Source organism: Rana temporaria, chromosome 3 (genome assembly GCF_905171775.1).
Source record: "Rana temporaria chromosome 3, aRanTem1.1, whole genome shotgun sequence".
NCBI classification, from domain to species: Eukaryota; Metazoa; Chordata; class Amphibia; order Anura; family Ranidae; genus Rana; species Rana temporaria.
Genome location: NC_053491.1, coordinates 257218775 through 257235884, shown reverse-complemented (window position 1 = coordinate 257235884; position 17110 = coordinate 257218775). Strand labels below are relative to the sequence as shown.

The following is a 17110-nucleotide window of genomic DNA, read 5'->3' as shown; positions in this document are numbered from 1 at the left end:
GCAATATACTGCAAAAAATGCAACAGGACTAAAATTTGTGGGTATCAAGGTGCTGCTATTGTCAAGCCATCTAAAAGTGTGGGAAGCCACACTTGAGGCCTTCTATAATTTTCAAGTTGACCACCACTGGCCAAGTCTATCTCAGGAGAGATGGTAGCTATGCTCTTACATACAGTGGAATCATGAAAGATTAGCTCATCCACACACTAATAGGAAGTCAAATCACAGCAGCAAAAAAAGTGAGATTTGAAGGAGGCTGAGAACAATAGAAGATAAGAATACATACTTGAATATAATTTTCTTTTTTGTTAAACAGAGTTTAGAGTCTCTTTAACCGGTTCACACAGACATACTGCGGCAGAATGTCAGAATATACTGGCAAAATTGCGTATATATACGGCTTCGCCCAGGAGAGCCACCAGAGGGTGCTTGAGCAGGGAACGAAACGGCAGGGAACACGAAGCACATGGCCAGCCGGCGCAATCGCCGCCGGCCACACGCGATCTGGTGGACGAGTGGGAGCACGAGGGTTTGTTTGAGTAAACACACAAATCCCTGTGCTGTCTGAGGAGACCAGACAGATTGTTTCTTCTACTTTGTAGAAAGAAACAATCTGTCAAATCTCCTAGTTGGTTCCATCCCCCTTACAGTTAGAACACAAAATAGGGTACGCATTTAACCCCTTGATCACCCCCTAGTGTTAACCCCGTCCATGCCAGTGACATTTACAGAGTAATCAGCGCATATTTATAGCACTGATCACTCTGTAAATGTCAATGGTCCCAAAAATGTGTCAAAAGTGTCCGACCTGTCCACCACAACGTCGCAATACTGCAAAAATCACTGCCATTACTAGTAAAAAAATAAAAACGCCATATAAATGCCATTACTCTTCCCCATAGTTTGTGGACACTACAACTTTTGCGCAAACCAATCAATATACGCTTATTTTTTTACCAAAAATATGTAGAAGAATATATTGGCCTAAACTGAGGATTTTTTATTTATTTTTTAATTGGGATATTTACTATAGCAAAAAGTAAAAGATATTGTGTTTTTAATTTTTTTTTTTCAAAACTGTCGCTCTTTTTTGTTTATAGTGCAAACAAATTAAATGGCAGAGGTGATCAAATACCACCAAAAGAAAGAACTATTTATGGGGAAAAAAGGATGTCAATTTTGTTTGGGTACAACATCGCATGACAGCACTATTGTCAGTTAAAGTGATGCTGTGCCGTATCGCAAAAAATGCCCCGGTCATTGGGCAGCCAAATCTCCTGGGGCTGAAACGGTTAACCACTTAAGGACCGCCTAACGCCGATATACGTCGGCAGAATGGCTCGGCTGGGCACAATCATGTACCTGTGAGTGATTGTTAAATCCGAAGCTCCGTGACCGTGGCCGCAGGACCCGCGGACCCGATCGCCACCGGAGTCCCACGATCGGTCCCCGGAGCTGAAGAACGGGGAGAGGTGTGTGTAAACACACCTTCCCTGTTCTTCGTTGTGGCGCTGTCATTGATCGTCTGTTCCCTGATATAGGGAAAGGTGATCAATGACATCACACGTCCAGCCCCGCCCCCTACAGTTAGAAACACACATGAGGTCACACTTAACCCATACAGCGCCCCCTAGTGGTTAACTCCCAAACTGCAATTGTCATTTTCACAGTAAACAATGCATTTTTATAGCATTTTTTGCTGTGAAAATTACAATGGTCCCAAAAATGTGTCAAAATTGTCCGATGTGTCCACCATAATGTCGCAGTCACGAAAAAAATCGCTGATCGTCGCCATTCGTAGCAAAAAAAATAAAATAAAATGCAATAAAACTATCCCCTATTTTGTAAACGCTATAAATTTTGCGCAAACCAATCGATAAACGCTTATTGCAATTTTTTTTACCAAAAATAGGTAGAAGTATACGTATCAGCCTAAACTGAGGGAAACATTTTTTTATATATATTTTTGGGGGATATTTATTATAGCAAAAAGTAAAAAATATTGAATTTTTTTCAAAATTGTCGCTCTATTTTTGTTTATAGCGCAAATAATAAAAACCACAGAGCTGATCTAATACCACCAAAAGAAAGCTCTATTTGTGGGAAAAAAAGGACGCCAATTTTTTTTGGGAGCCACGTCGCACGACCGCGCAATTGTCAGTTAAAGCAACGCAGTGCCGAATCGCAAAAAGGGGCCTGGTCCTTTACCTGCATTTTGGTCCGGGTCTTAAGTGGTTAAGCTCAATATGATGTATTTGCATTGTTTGGGACCATGGCAAATGTTGATGTTACCTGCTTCAGCCTACAATAAACTAAAATGTATTTATTAAAATAAGAAAAAACTATTTGGGGGACCTCTATTTAAGCCCTACAAAATGCTTTTATCTAACCGCATGGTACAATATGCAGGAGCTGCGCCAAGGTGCAAGTATTGATCAAAAGCACAGTAGTTTGTAGGTGACAGTCAAAGGGAGCAAGTATTGATCAAAAGCTCAGTAGTTTGTATGTGACAGTCAAGCTGTTTTCTGTTGAAGACTTCAACCCTTGCTTACAACGTATTTCTAGTGCTCCCATTAAGAATCAAAGACAATCTGCCAATCAAGTGAGCCAGATCTGCATGTCACAATGTATTAAAGAAGCTTTAATGAGAAGCCATCAGTCATAAGGACTTTAATTCATGTGTATGAACGTAAGAGACTACAAGGAGAGTGCTGCCTGACTGGGTGATTGATCTAAACCATATTGTTGCTCTGGCGGATGTGCCCATTGACTTAGTAAAAGGAAATTCATTTATGTGTGCCAGAGCCTAATGATATATCTATGTACACTTTTAAGACAGAATGTATACGCATAAAGAACTTGTATAAAGAACTAAGTTTCGGTTTTAAATGCATTTTAAATATACAATGGAGATTGTGACAGTTTTAGTGCCATATAGCTTCCGATAACTGTTTAGCGAGCTAAAAAAAAAAATCTAAATGAAAATCTCTATTTAAACATTCAGAAATGCAGCAATGTTGGATAGTAGTGCTGGAGGCATATATAGGTGCACTATACTTTCAGGGCTGTCTTTAATGTTGATTGGACCCTGGGCAAAAAAATTCTTGGGCCCCCCCATGAAATGTTGCTCTCCACCTGCTCTGAGACATACACAAAATATCAGCTAGACTTAAAAAATCAGTTTACTGTATCAGATCAGGCAGTAATTGCGATTGGTTGCCAGAGGTTACAGCATATCATTACCACTTACTGACTGGTTTCTAGAGGTTACAGCACACATTATGGCTCACTGATTAGTTGCTAGAAGTTACAGCACATGATTTCTTCACTGCAGAGGGGCATGATATACATACAAATGCCGCCTTTATTTACATATGAATACTGCCGTCCTGAACTATTTACATAAGAATGACGGTTATTTACATGTAAACAAAGGGTCTGTAGGTGAGTCATCTGTACACAACAATAGGGCAGAGCTGGGCAGCATTAGTAGCAGCACTTTAGACTGAGATATCGGGACACAACACAGGATTAAAACTTCAAGGGACAAGGGAATTTAAACCAGGATAGTTGGCAAGTATGGGGGAGCTGTTTTGGGCCCCACAACAATGACAGGGCCCAGGGCAGCTTCCCCTTTTGCCCTACCTTAAAGACGGCCCTGTATACGTTATAACTTTTAGGAGATAATATAAACAATATATTTCTGGAGTTTTATACTAAACTGTAGGCAATGGCAAAGCCAAGAGTTTTCTTTCTATTCTTCCAGATAATTACACTCCCCCACGACATTTAAATGCACTGCCTTCTTCTCCCTTTTTAAGTTAGATAGTTTAGCGTAGTATAGGGCTCCTGCTAACTGTTTTCATTTGTGCATATTAGTGTTGAAAATAAGAATAGATGCGCAACCATAAATAGCAAACAAAGTGCTAAATGAGTGGGAAATATATTAACACAATATAACAAACAAAAGTGAAAAAAATATCTCCAGGGATCCAACATATCTGGTAAGCGGCCTCTTTATATACCTGCCCTAGTTTCTGTGGAAGCATAGAATGAAGATTTGCATCTCTGCCCCTTTGATTCCAGCAAAACTTTTTTAGCTGATTTATCAGTAGATAAGCCGACCTAACTCAGAATCTATGCCGACTTATGTTTAAGTGTATGCTCAAACAGAGATACGCTTAAACATATGTAAGATACGACGGCTTGCGCCGTCCTATCTTAGATTGCAATATTTCGGATGGCCACTAGGTGGCGCTTCCATTGCGGTCAGCGTAGAATATGTAAATTAGTAGATACGCCGATTCACAAACGTACGCCCGGCCGCCGCAGTACATTTACGCCGTTTCCGTAAGCCATTATCAGGCCTAAAGTTATTCCATCTATTAGATGGAATAGCAATGTTAAAGTATGGCCGCCGTTCCCGCTTCGAGATTCAAAATTGTTACGTTGTTTGCGTAAGTCGTCCGCAAATAGCAATTTACGTCGGTTATGTCCACGTCAAAATCATTGCGGCGTACTTACCCGCAATGCACACTGGGAAGTGTAGGCGCCCGGCGCATGCGCAGTTAGAAAAAAACGTAAAAAACGTAAGGTCAAGCACTATTAACAAAACACGCCCCCCTCAAACACATTTGAATTAGGCGCCCTTACGCCCGCCGCTTTAGGCTACGCCGCCGAAACTAAGCAGGCAAGTACATTGTGAATCATGTACTTGCCTTGCTAACTTACAGCGGCATAGCTTAAATTTCTTAAGCTACGCCGCCGCAAAGTTGCGGCAATGTTACTGAATCTACCTATATGTTTTTCTTTCTTTTCTTTTTTTTTTTGGGATAAAGTAGTGATGAATTAAAACTTATGTCACTGCCTGTCTGGTAAAAAGATGGTCTCCAAAATAGGGAGTGAGAAATCTATCTAACAACACAGACAAAAGTTTTTTTTGTTTTTTTTTGTAACTTAAGTTCAGCTTTTTATCATTGTCTGTTTTCCTGTTTCAGATTTTCCCTAAATTCCTCTCTGGTAAAAAAAAAAAAAAAGTTGTCCAAAAGCATTGTAAATCTCCCTAATGGAGCCCCAGATAGGCTGGAACCCCTGTCAGGTTTTACTGCTTTCTCCATTATATCCAATGGCAAAAAAAAAAACTTTAAGGTATAAATGCACTTTACAAAACGACTTCTTTGCTTTGGTACTACCAGAGCTTACCAAATAGGAAGATTTGATTAAAATCACAAGATTAATGTCTCAGTGTGTGGTTGAATGACTGGCAGTAGAGAGAGTCTGATAAGTGATGTTAGGGGATAATTAACTATTTCTGGACTGTTAACAATATATTAGCTGTGACAGAAGGGTCAGGTTAAAGGGGCGAAACCTGTCAGGATAGAAATATGGCTGCTGGCACTGTTGACTTGTTCTTAAACGTAAAAGTTCAAGTGCTGCCATCCTTATTCTTGCTTCACTGCTTAATTAATTACTGAGAAGCATATGGGTCAAGTACCTTCATACTTTAGTGCCACCTTTCCATCATTGCAGTTTCTAAAGCATGTGCATGTTGTTTAAAACCCAACTTCAGGATGTAAATGTTTATTAGTCCATCCTACCACTGCAGATAGTTTGATTTCTTTTTCTGTTTTGTGACCTTCACATATCATTAAAGCGGAGTTCCAACCACAACTGGCATTTTTTAAATGTATGTCCTTTCATCCTGCATTTTTATAATATAAATCTGGTCACTTACTATTTTACAATCCGCCGCCGATCCGCATTGATATTCAAAAAGATAGTTTATAAAACTATATCTACACCGTTGTCATTTTGCTTGTGGGCATTGTGAAGCCTACAGGCACTTACTTCCTGGAAGTCTTGGATGGGGAGTGATAATTGGACAGCGCACTGCATCCTGGGAAATGATGACACACATTTCCCAGGAGCATTAGAGGGAGATGATGTCAGAATCCTAGGTGGTTTCAAAGGCAGATTTCGTGGGACTGCATAGCAACAGGCATTTCCAGATGAGTAAAAAAAAAAATGTTATTTTTTTTTTTCTTTTTTAGTCGTAAGCTACAGTTTAAAGCAAAATTGTTTTTTTGATGGAACCTCCACTTTAATATCAATGAGAAATTGAGGTCACATGACTGCAGTCTTTTGCACACCTGCCATTGACATGTACTGGTGCTCTTGTACTACTGGTTCCAAAAGAGGTTGTGTCACTGTAAAGCCCTGTATACCCGGTCAGGCTTTTGCCCAGCCAAACTCGCATCGGAATTCCATCGGAGTAAAATAGAACATGTTCTCTATCTAAACTCCGATGGAATTCCTCTGAATATTCGATGGAAAAACTCCGATGGGGCATACGCATGGTCGGAATTTCCGATAGAAAAATTCTGTTAGACTTTTTCCATCGGAAATTCCGATCGTGTGTACGGGGCTTTAGGAGTGGGGAAATACGGACTGTCTGGGTTTAGCAAGGGTTATTGTACCAAGATGTTCTATTACTTGTGACAGTGGTGTAATGAAACAAGTATGCAAATCAGTGCATACTTTATAAGCATTTTCACTTTCTAATTGCAAGCTTGTTCTGGTCTCCTGACTAATAGGCTACTAAAGCCATAGACATCCAGGCAGTTTGCACTCTTGGAAGAATGTAGCAGTTGCTGGCCCTGTTTTTTCCCGGTACATTTAGAGACCGTTTATATTAGAATGCCATGTGGGAAACCTGCTTTCCATGACGCTTTCTCGCACTGCATTCATATTGCACTGTCCTTGTGATCTGCAGCGAGTGTCATTGCAAAGTTAATGACACCAAAATATAGGGTGCAGTTGCTCCAGAGCTTATTAAATGAGATGAAGCTCTGCTGACTTCCATCATCCATTCAATCGCGTGCAACCAGAAATGCTGTTCTTTTTTTTTTTTTTTTCCTACATGTGATTCAGTATTCTTTGCAAAGTGAAGCTTCACCCCATTCAGGGCCGTCTTTAAGGCAAGGCAAAAGGGACACCTGTCCTGGCCCCTGTCATTGTTTTGGGGCCCAAAGGAGCTGCCAACTATACTAGTTTAAATTCCCTTGTCCCTTGAAGTTTTAGTCCTTTGCTGTGTCCTGATATCTCAGTGTAAAGTGCTGCTACTAATGCTGTCCAGCTCTGTCCTATTGTTGTGTACAGATGACTCACCTGCAGACCTTGGGCCAAATTCTCAAAAGAGATACGCAGGCGGAACTGCTGTTCAGCCTGGGTATCCCTGTGCCTAACTTTGGAAACGATCCTCAAAAGGATTTTTCCAAAGTTAGGCAGAAGATCTGACATGTGTAAGACACTTACACGGTCAGATCTTAGGGTGCAGTACCGCATCCGCCACTGGGGGCATTTCTCATTGAAATGCCGCTTTGCGTATGCAAATGAAGACTTAAGCAGATCCACAAAGCTTTTAAGCATTGTGGTTTCTGCGTAAGTTCCGATTTGCTTGCGCAAAACTAGGGCTGGTTTTACAATGTGGAAAGTTAGTCCACCATGTAAAATCAGACCTTTTTTTCGATCGCCGCGATTTTTTTTTAAATTTGATTTTTTTTTTCCGGCGCGTATTTTTTTTTTTTCCGACGCAACTTTATTGTCCCGTCGCGATCCACAAAGCCCGGCGTAAATTACGTTCGCGTGCTGCCCGTCGGGAAAAATGACGTCACACGCATGCGCAGTACGTCCGGCGCGGGAGCGCGCCTAATTTAAATGTGAATCGCCCATTTAAACTAGGAATGCCTTGCGACGGACGGAGTTAAGTTGCGCTGCTGCAATTTTCCGGGTAAGTGCTTTGAGAATCGGTACTTAATTTCGGAAAATTGCGGCAGTGTAACTTAACTCCCTAAAGTTAAGTTAAGCAAGATTTTTGAGAATTTGGCCCCTTGTGTTTAAATAACTGTCATTTATATGCAAATGATGGGAAAATTATGGGAGCATTCATATGTAAATAGCGGGTGGCGGAATTTTTTGCCCAGGGTCCAATCAACCCTGACCCCATTTACTAAGCTTTGTAGCAACTGCACTTACAAAGTACACAGGGCCAGATTCACAAAAGAGATACGCCGGCGTATCTCCTATTACACCGTCGTATCTCTGAGAGTATCTATGCGACTGATTCATAGAATCAGTTACGCATAGATAGCCCTAAGATCCGACAGGTGTAATTGACTTACACCGTCGGATCTTAGGATGCAATACTTCGGCCGCCGCTGGGTGGAGTTTGCGTAGTTTTCCAGCGTCGGGTATGCAAATTAGCTTTTACGGCGATCCACAAAGGTACGCGCGTTCGTTACGTCGTCGCTAGTCGTTTTTTCCCGTCGCAAAGTTAGGCCTGCTTTTTCATGGCTTAACTTTAGATGAGCCATGTTAAAGTATGGCCGTCGTTCCCGGGTCAAATTTCAATTTTTTTTTTTTTGCGTAAGACGTCCAGGGAATACGAAACTACGTTACGCACGTTGCCATTCAAAAACACGTGGGGGCGCCGTAATTTCACGCAATGCACGTCGGGAAATTTCCTAATGGAGCATGCGCAGAACGTTCGGCGCGGGAACGCGCCTAATTTAAATGGTACACGCCCCATTGCGCCGGACGTCTTTATGTTACTCCGCCGCAAGTTTCTACTCAAGTGCTTTGTGAATCAAGCACTTACGAGGAAAACTTGTGGCGGTGTAACTTAAAGACGATACGTTACGCCGCCGCAGTTCTTTCTGAATCTGGCCCACAGTCTTTTTGCCTTTAGTAAACCCATGGCACTTTTCACAATTTCTTCCTACATGCAAGTTTTTAAAATCGGAGCTATGTTCCCCTTTAAGACTGCCTAAATGTCCACCAATCAAGAGAGAATTCCTCGGAACACAAGTTTCACCATCCTGCACCATGCAAAGCAGTTGCAGTGCGTTTCCGAAAGTAGTGTATGCACTACTTTTTGGTGCGGTGCAATTTCAGACAATTCAATGAATAGGCTTGAAATTGCACTGCATAGAACTGCCTGTGAATCACACACAAATTTGCAGCATGATCCTGTGTGATCCTCGTGCATTCTCATGCAGTTCCTAGTGCAAATTGGCCCTTAAAATATATTTCCACTTTTGCAGTCAAATTTAGAAGCCCCCACTATATATTTGTTGTGTGTGCCTATAAAAAAAAAAACATACCTAAATATAATTGTAAAAATGTCTTACCTTTCTAGTTGTTTCTTTGCAGCACGATTATACATAGGACTCTACAGGCTATCTACCTATATTGTTCTTAATGGCTTACAATGCACACTCAGGGAACAGACCAACGGACAATTTATTAAAAATGCATTAACATACTATGGTCCACCCAAGCCTTGAAATCTCTACCCTTTGTTAGGACAGTCATCTAGCTTGCAACTGATAACATCTGCCAGCACAGTACAGACAGGGTTAATAATAGTAAACATAACGCTCCAGTCCCTGCCTTAAAAGGGTTGTAAAATCATAAAATAGTGTTTATCTTAATGTATTCTATGCATTAAGATAAAAAGCCTTCTGTGTGCAGCAGCCCCCCTAATACTTACCTGAGGTCCCTCTAGCTCCAGCGATGTAGGAATTTCTTGGTGGTCCAGGACTCCCCTCGTCATTGGCTGAGACAGCAGTGTGCATACCTCCCAACTTTTTGAGCTGGGAATGAGGGACACCTATCAGAAAAAGTATGCAGGCATAGGACACACCCCTTGCTACACCCCCTTAGAGGAGAATTGTAAAAAAAAAACAAGATTGGTTAAACCCACAAGTGCTTTTTTTTACCAATACTCTTCCTTTATATTGGCTTGTGGAATTTACAAAAGCAGCAATTTAGAATTTGGATGAAAGGTTTAGCGCTGGAAAACACTTTTTGATAGATAAAAAGTGCATTTTATATACAACTACATAGATCAGACCAAAATGAGGGACAAATGAGGAGGAATGAGGGACAGAGGGACATTGCTCCAAATCAGGAACAGTCCCTCAAAATCAGGGACAGTTGGAGCTATGAGTGTGGCTCCATTGGCCCCCACTGCTGTCGATCAGTCAGTCTGCCAATGAGAATAGAAAGAGGGATGGGCCGCAGATCTGTGTCCGAATAGACACGGGAAGCTCTGACTAAGGTCGGGTGCCCCTATAGCAAGCTGCTCGCTGTGGGGGCGCTCAGCAGGAGGGAGGGGCCAGGAGCACCAAAGAGGCACCCGAGAAGGGGAGGATCTGGGCTGCTCTGTGCAAAACCACTGAACAAAGCAGGTACCGTAAGTATAACATGTTTGTTATTTTTAATAAAAAATATATAAATAAATATAAATATAAGTGCCAATTTGTATTTTTTTTTTTTTTTCTGTTATGTCATACCTGTGCGAACATGCAACACATATAAAGTAGGTGTTATCTCAATCTGGCTGCAAAAGTGGAGGTTTAATATACTAGTGGTGTGTGATTAACCTCCCTGGCGGTATGATTCTTTCAGAAAAAACATGCTGAAAGCGGTACCATTATTTGCAAGGAAATTTGGCGTTTTACATTGTAGGTCTGTAATTTTTAGAAATAACTCACTTAAATCTGACCAAACAAGATTCTAATAGGCATCCCGGGTATGACATTTTTTTAAAAACAAAATTATAAATTATAATATAATAAATAATTATAAATAATTATAACAAATAATAATGTAATTATAATAAAAATTATTCAATAATGTAATCAAATTAAAATCACTGAAATTTGCTCAGTTGCAGAATTGTCGCTGTCATTATTTTTTTTTTTTTATGACGAATTTCCCCACAAATCGCTATCGCACAATTCTGCAAGTGATTATAATTTATTATAGCTGTTTTTTAGCTGATCTAAAACTATTTTTGACATAAAGGGACACTTTTGGTTGCTATGGACAATCTACAGTTTGCAGGGAGAAAGAAACGTTTTTATTATATAAAATGACATGCATGACACAGGACAGACCACTAGGGACAGGGGGTGTGTGTTTTTTTTACATACAGTACTGTAATCTATAAGATTACAGTATACTGTATGTAAGGTGTTTGTTTACCTTTTTGAATTTGGCGCCGTTCTCCGTCCCCGTGCGTCGTAACGTCGCAGGGAACGGAGATCGGCGTCACACGGAGGCACTATGTGAATCGAGCGAGGTCCCGCTCGCTCACACAGCGCGGTGGCATCGCTGGATCCAGGGACAAGGTAAGTAAAAAGTGCCTGTGGATCCAGCGAGGCAAGCCCGAGTCTGACTCGGGGTTACCGCTCGCAGCAGGAAAATCTAACCCCGAGTCAGACTCGGGAATACCGCCAGGCAGGTTAAGCATGGGAATCCCCCATGTGTACAGATGTGCCACAGGTCTCTGCTGGTTCCCAGTGACCAGACAAAGACCTTCCACACATTTGAAGGGCATTTGAAGAAATTTCTCTTTAAAGCAGTTGTAAACTGCAAAGTAATGTCATAATGTGCTAGTATGCATCACACACTAGCACATTACGTTAAACTTACCTTAAAACAAAGCTCTTCTAGATGTCAACGCTGCAGCCGCTTCCATCTTTACCTGTCTTGCTTCCCGTTCTGTGACTGGCCGGAGCCACAATGACGTCACTCCTGCTCATGTGCACGGGAGCAGCCGATTACGGCACAGGGCTCTGAAGGAATAGCACAGGTGCCCATTTAGGAGATAGTTACACTAGCTATAAGTAAGTTATTCCTAAAAATTACAGACCTACAGTATAAAACGCCAAATTTCTTTGCAAATAATGGTACGGCTTTCAGCACCTTTTTTCTGAAATAATCATACCACCAGGGAGGTTAAAGTGGATGTAAACCCACTCTCATCCTACTCTCATTTCATTCTAAACTACTGCCATAGTGCTGATCTATAAGGATATACTGTACATGCCTCCTGCATGTATCCTTACCTGTCAAATGTCTCCCCTCTGTCTGTTATAAGAACTGAAAAACTGCAGATTCTGTGGGTGGGTGTGTTGTCTGGAGCTCAGTGGGTGGAGTTGTGATGTCAGTAGACTCCCCGCCCACCTCTAAACTCCCCTTGCCAACATGCATTTTCTCCTGTGTAATCCTTACACTAAATTCTGCTATGATCACTAACATCCAGTCAAAATCCAGAAGAGTGGCCTCTATCTGCATATCTAACCATGTTGCAAGATGATCCATGCTAAATTGAATACCACATATTCATTTTATTACCTTTGCATTTATCTCGTTGCAATTTGTAATTGCCAGAGCTCATAAACTTATACATTTTATAGCCTCATGTGTGTCATGTGCCATCTTTTCTACAAATAAAACCGAAATATATTTTGTATTATTAAACAACCCACGAATGATTTCTTGGATTAATTTTTTGCTGCCAGAAAGTCCCATGGGAAAATGTCTATCCTTTGTTTAAAATTCAGAAAAGTAACCACATGACTTCAGAAAAGGAGTGGGGGTGGGAATTTAAAAAATAATGCCTGTCTCAGGCTAGTGCAATAACCTGTCATTCACAGCAAAGGGGAAGAACGGACAAAAGTTTTCTCCTGTTTGTCCATTTATCTCACTGAAAAAAGAAAAGAGCTGGATTAACTCGTTGTGGCAAGACTAGGCACAGATGATAGGAAATCTTATACTCTACATTGTTAGCTAGATTCAGGTAGCTTTACGCCGGCGTATCAGTAGACGTAACTCTGAATCTACGCCGTCCTAAATTTAAGCGTATTCTTGAAACCAGATACGCTTACATTAGGCTAAGATACGAGTGGCGTAAGTCTCCTACGCCGTCGTATCTTAGGGTACAATTTTTCTGCTGGCCGCTAGGTGGTGCTTCCGTTGAGTTCGGCGTAGAATATGTAAATGACTAGATACGCTGATTCACAAACGTACGTGCGCACGGCGCATTTTTTTTACGTCGTTTACGTATGGCTTTTTCCGGCGTAAAGTTAGTCGAACAAATAGCTGGCCTAGTCAATGTTAAGTATGGCCGTCGTTCCCGCGTCGAAATTTGAAAATTTTACGTCGTTTGCGTAAGTCGTCCGTGAATGGGGCTGGACGTAATTTACGTTCACGTCGAAACCAATACGTCCTTGCGGCGTACTTTGGAGCAATGCACACTGGGATATGTACACGGACGGCGCATCACGTCGGGTCACGAGTAATTAACATAAAACACGCCCCCCCATCCTCATTTGAATTAGGCGCGCTTACGCCGGCCACATTTACGCTACGCTGCCGTAAGTTAGGAGGCAAGTACTTTGTGAATACAGTACTTGCCTATCTAACTTAAGGCGGCGTAGCGTAAATACGATACGCTACGCCGCCTTAAAGATGCGGCACTCATACTGAATCTAGCTAATTGTGTTTTTTTTCCACGTCCTTGCGGCGTACTTTGGAGAAATGCACACTGGGATATGTACACGGACGGCGCATGCGCCGTTCTTAAAAAACGTCAATCACGTCGGGTCACCAATCATTTACATAAAACATGCCCCCATCCTCATTTGAATTAGGCGCGCTTACGCCGGCCCCATTTACGATACGCCGCCGTAACTTAGGAGGTAAGTGCTTTGTGAGTACAGCACTTGCCTCTCTAACTTACGGCGGCGTAGCGTATATGCCATACGCTACGTCTGCCTAACGTTGCGCCCGCCTACATGAATCTGGCTATGTGACAGCAAAAAAAACAAAAAATTTGGGTTTACAGGACCACGTGATGCACATATGTGCCCATAGGTGGCAGAGGTTTCTGTCCTAAGAGCGTGCTCCCTGCACAGTGACCAAGCTGTCAAAGACAGCTCCCAGTCTCTAGTACTGTGAGCAGACCTTCCTGCCCCCTCAGGCATAATCGCATGGTAGAAGCAATGCTGGGGCTAGGCGGGAGAAGGTTAAGCAGCTCACACTGTTGACAAATAAAACTGCTTAGTGAAAGTTACGTCCAATAAATCAAAACGAGTCTGCAAAAATTGGGTTTAAATTGAATATAAGCATTAGCGCACATTCATATTATTTATCCTTTAAGATGCCTATAAATATGTATGTGAGTACACATCCAACTTCAAAGGACTTTTTGCTGAGGAGAAACACCACCGCTTATGCATTCAGTCTTGTTAGCACAACTAAACTGTCACCCTTTCATCAGTAGAGGTTTTCTGAAAATAAAATCCAAGGAAATGAATATTAAAATTAAAAAGCGGAGTCCAGCAGAGAAAGCAATGAGCTTTATCAGCGAGGCTGCGAACCAGTCTCAGGTTTCCATAGATCAGGTCATCATCTGCTCCTTGCGTTGCTGTGGAGATGGTCTCCATCTCCCAGGCAGAGGGTACCGCTTGGCTGCATTTGATATCGTAAATGTCTCTCTTGGTTCATCAGCGGATACACAGATCTGCCTTCGCCTGCTGTCCCATTTCTGAACGCAGGGGGGAAAACAAGATCTAGGGTTTAACCACTGCCTGATAAAATGGGAAATGCACATAAATATATAAATCAAACAGAGTTCTGCAAAGACAAGACTTGATGGTAGCAGTTAAATCAAGATGTTTATTTTCATGCTGCTCTCGCTTTTGCCTTCACCCCCTGTGATGAAATCAGTGGGGAGATTTGTTAACTTTATACATTATTGATTATTTTCACCCACAGTGGTTAGCGTGTTGTATGATCAACGGCTAGCTCATAAATGAAATATTTCTTGGCTAAATACCAGTTTATACAAGTCGTATGTCGCTTGCTGTTACCCGATTTGCAATGCTGATACATTTTATTATGTTTTGATGTGAATTGCTAGCCATTTCGCCTGCACTCAAGTCTTCTAAAGTCTAACAAATATATTGATTTATATGCTGTATGAAAAAAACACTTGCCATGTATGAAAAGACAGTTTATTTACTGACTGCATTTATCAGCAAGCAAGTTTTCTTAGGCCTCGTACACACGACCGAGTTTCTCGGCAAAAACCAGCAAGAAACTTGCTGGGAGATATTTTTTTGCCGAGGAAACTGGTCGTGTGTACATTTTCGTCGAGGAAACTGTCGAGAAACTCGACCAGCCAAAAAGAGAGCATGTTCTCTATTTCCTCGACGGGAATGGAGAAACTTGCCTTGTCGAGTTCCTCGACAGCCTGACAAGGAACTCGACTAGGAAAACGATGTGTTTCGCCCGTCGAGTTCCTCGGTTGTGTGTACGAGGCTTCATAAGACATGAATTCCCATTATACCCTGCAAACCACCCAAATTTTTAAATCAGGCTGACATGCTTGCTTGCTTGCAATGACTTCTGAAATGAGGAAACACCTGGCATATTTTGTTATCAGTACGGCAGCGTTCAGTGCTTAGAAGGTTTAAAAACAGTGCCCTCATACCCTAACCAACCCCTAACCTTACCCTTAGGCCTCGTACACACGACCAAAAATCTTGTCGTAAAAGAATCGTTGTTTTCCTCGACGAGTTCCTTGTTAGGCTTGTCGAGAATCTTGTCAAGCTTTCTTTGCGTACACACTGTCAAGACAAAATCTCGTCGTTCTCAAACGCGGTGATGTACAACACGTACAACGGCACTATAAAGGGGAAGTTTGATTCCACTGGTGCCACCCTTGGGGCTGCTTTTGCTAATCTCATGTTACTGCGTGTTAAGTAAAAGTTTGGTGAGAGACGATTCACGCTTTTCAGTCTGTTACAGCGTGACAAATGTGCTATCTCCATTACGAACGCTACTTTTACCGAAGGTGCGCTCCCGTCTCATACTTTATTCTGAGCATGCGTGGGTTTCTTAGCATACACACGAACGTGTTTCTCGTCGTAAACCAGCCCGACGAGAAACACGACGAGAAAATTGAGACTCCTGACGAGAAAAAAGAGAACATGTTCTCTTTCTTCTCGTCGAGATCCACGACATTTTTCTCAACGAAAAACATACACACGACCGTTTTCCTCGGAAAATGGTCGTGTGTACGAAGCCTAAAAGTAGAACTATAGGCAAAACTTTTTTTTGTTCATTTTGGATAGAGTAAATGAGTGTTATAACCCCTATCAGATGTTGTTTTTTTTTTTTTTTCTACTACAATCAATGAGCTTCTAACCCCAGCTTGTTCAATTAAGCCTGGTAATAAAACCTAGAAGCTCATTGGTTTCTGTGCAGCTGATTTACACTCTCCAGCGATAGTAAATTAACACCATTGTTTACTTAAAAGTGGGGTATGCCTGTATTTGTGTCCCATTGCAGAGATTTTCCTTCACTTTCTGTCTCAAAGCAAATCAGGAAGTGAGAGGAAATCCCTGCAAATTAACATAATTCATTGGGGACCCACCAGAACTAGTGGGCCCATTGGAAGATTTCACCTCTATTATTTTCTGAGGACAACCCAAAATGTGGGATTTCCTTTTACTCACACTTTTAATGGTAAACAAGACAAATACAGATGGTGAATCTCCCTAATGGGGACACAGACCACAATAAAAACTGACAAGCATTCTAACCCATCTACACTTTAACTTGGCCCTTAGGCTAAGCCTAACACAACACGTAAGTGGAAGAAACTGCTTACTAAAACTCCTCTTAAAAAAAATTACAAGGTCCCACCGGGCACCAGCACTGACCCCATGCATGTACATAATTAACTCTATTATCCGTACCATACAGCTCCCTAGGGTCTTCGCCACGTGGGACCGCTGTCTTTATAATGCATAACAGCCGTCACCCCTGCCGGTACCACTCTTCTGCTGTCTGGCATCTCATCTTTCTCCCCTAGCAATGGCAGGCCATATGAAAACACCCAAGCTCTACTGCTATATAGTGTAGTCAGTGCTCTAGCTAATTAAGCTCACAAGGGATCCAAAGAAAGTACAGGTGAAGAAAGGGAAACCGCCGCTCCAGGTGAGTGCAATGAGCAATCAATGTCCTCCTCAGAGACTGTGGGTGCTGGCAATGCACAAGGCAGAAATCAAGGGAAAAAATTCATGGACAGCCGCACACCAAAATAAACCTTGAGCCCTGGTTCACACTGGGTACGATTTGGAACGATTTGAGATGCGATTTGACATGTCAAATCGCATCTCAAATCGGCGGTATTTGCCGGCAATTGTCGGCAATGGCACTGTCCTAATCAGTGCGACGCTGCATCTGCGAT

At 41.9% G+C, this 17110-nt stretch overlaps 1 protein-coding gene across 1 annotated transcript in view; it reads left to right on the top strand.

Moving 5' to 3' along the window:
- KCTD16 (potassium channel tetramerization domain containing 16) overlaps positions 1–17110 on the top strand; it is a 442959-nt gene that overhangs the window by 350335 nt on the left and 75514 nt on the right. The gene's annotated exons all lie outside the window — the stretch shown is intronic.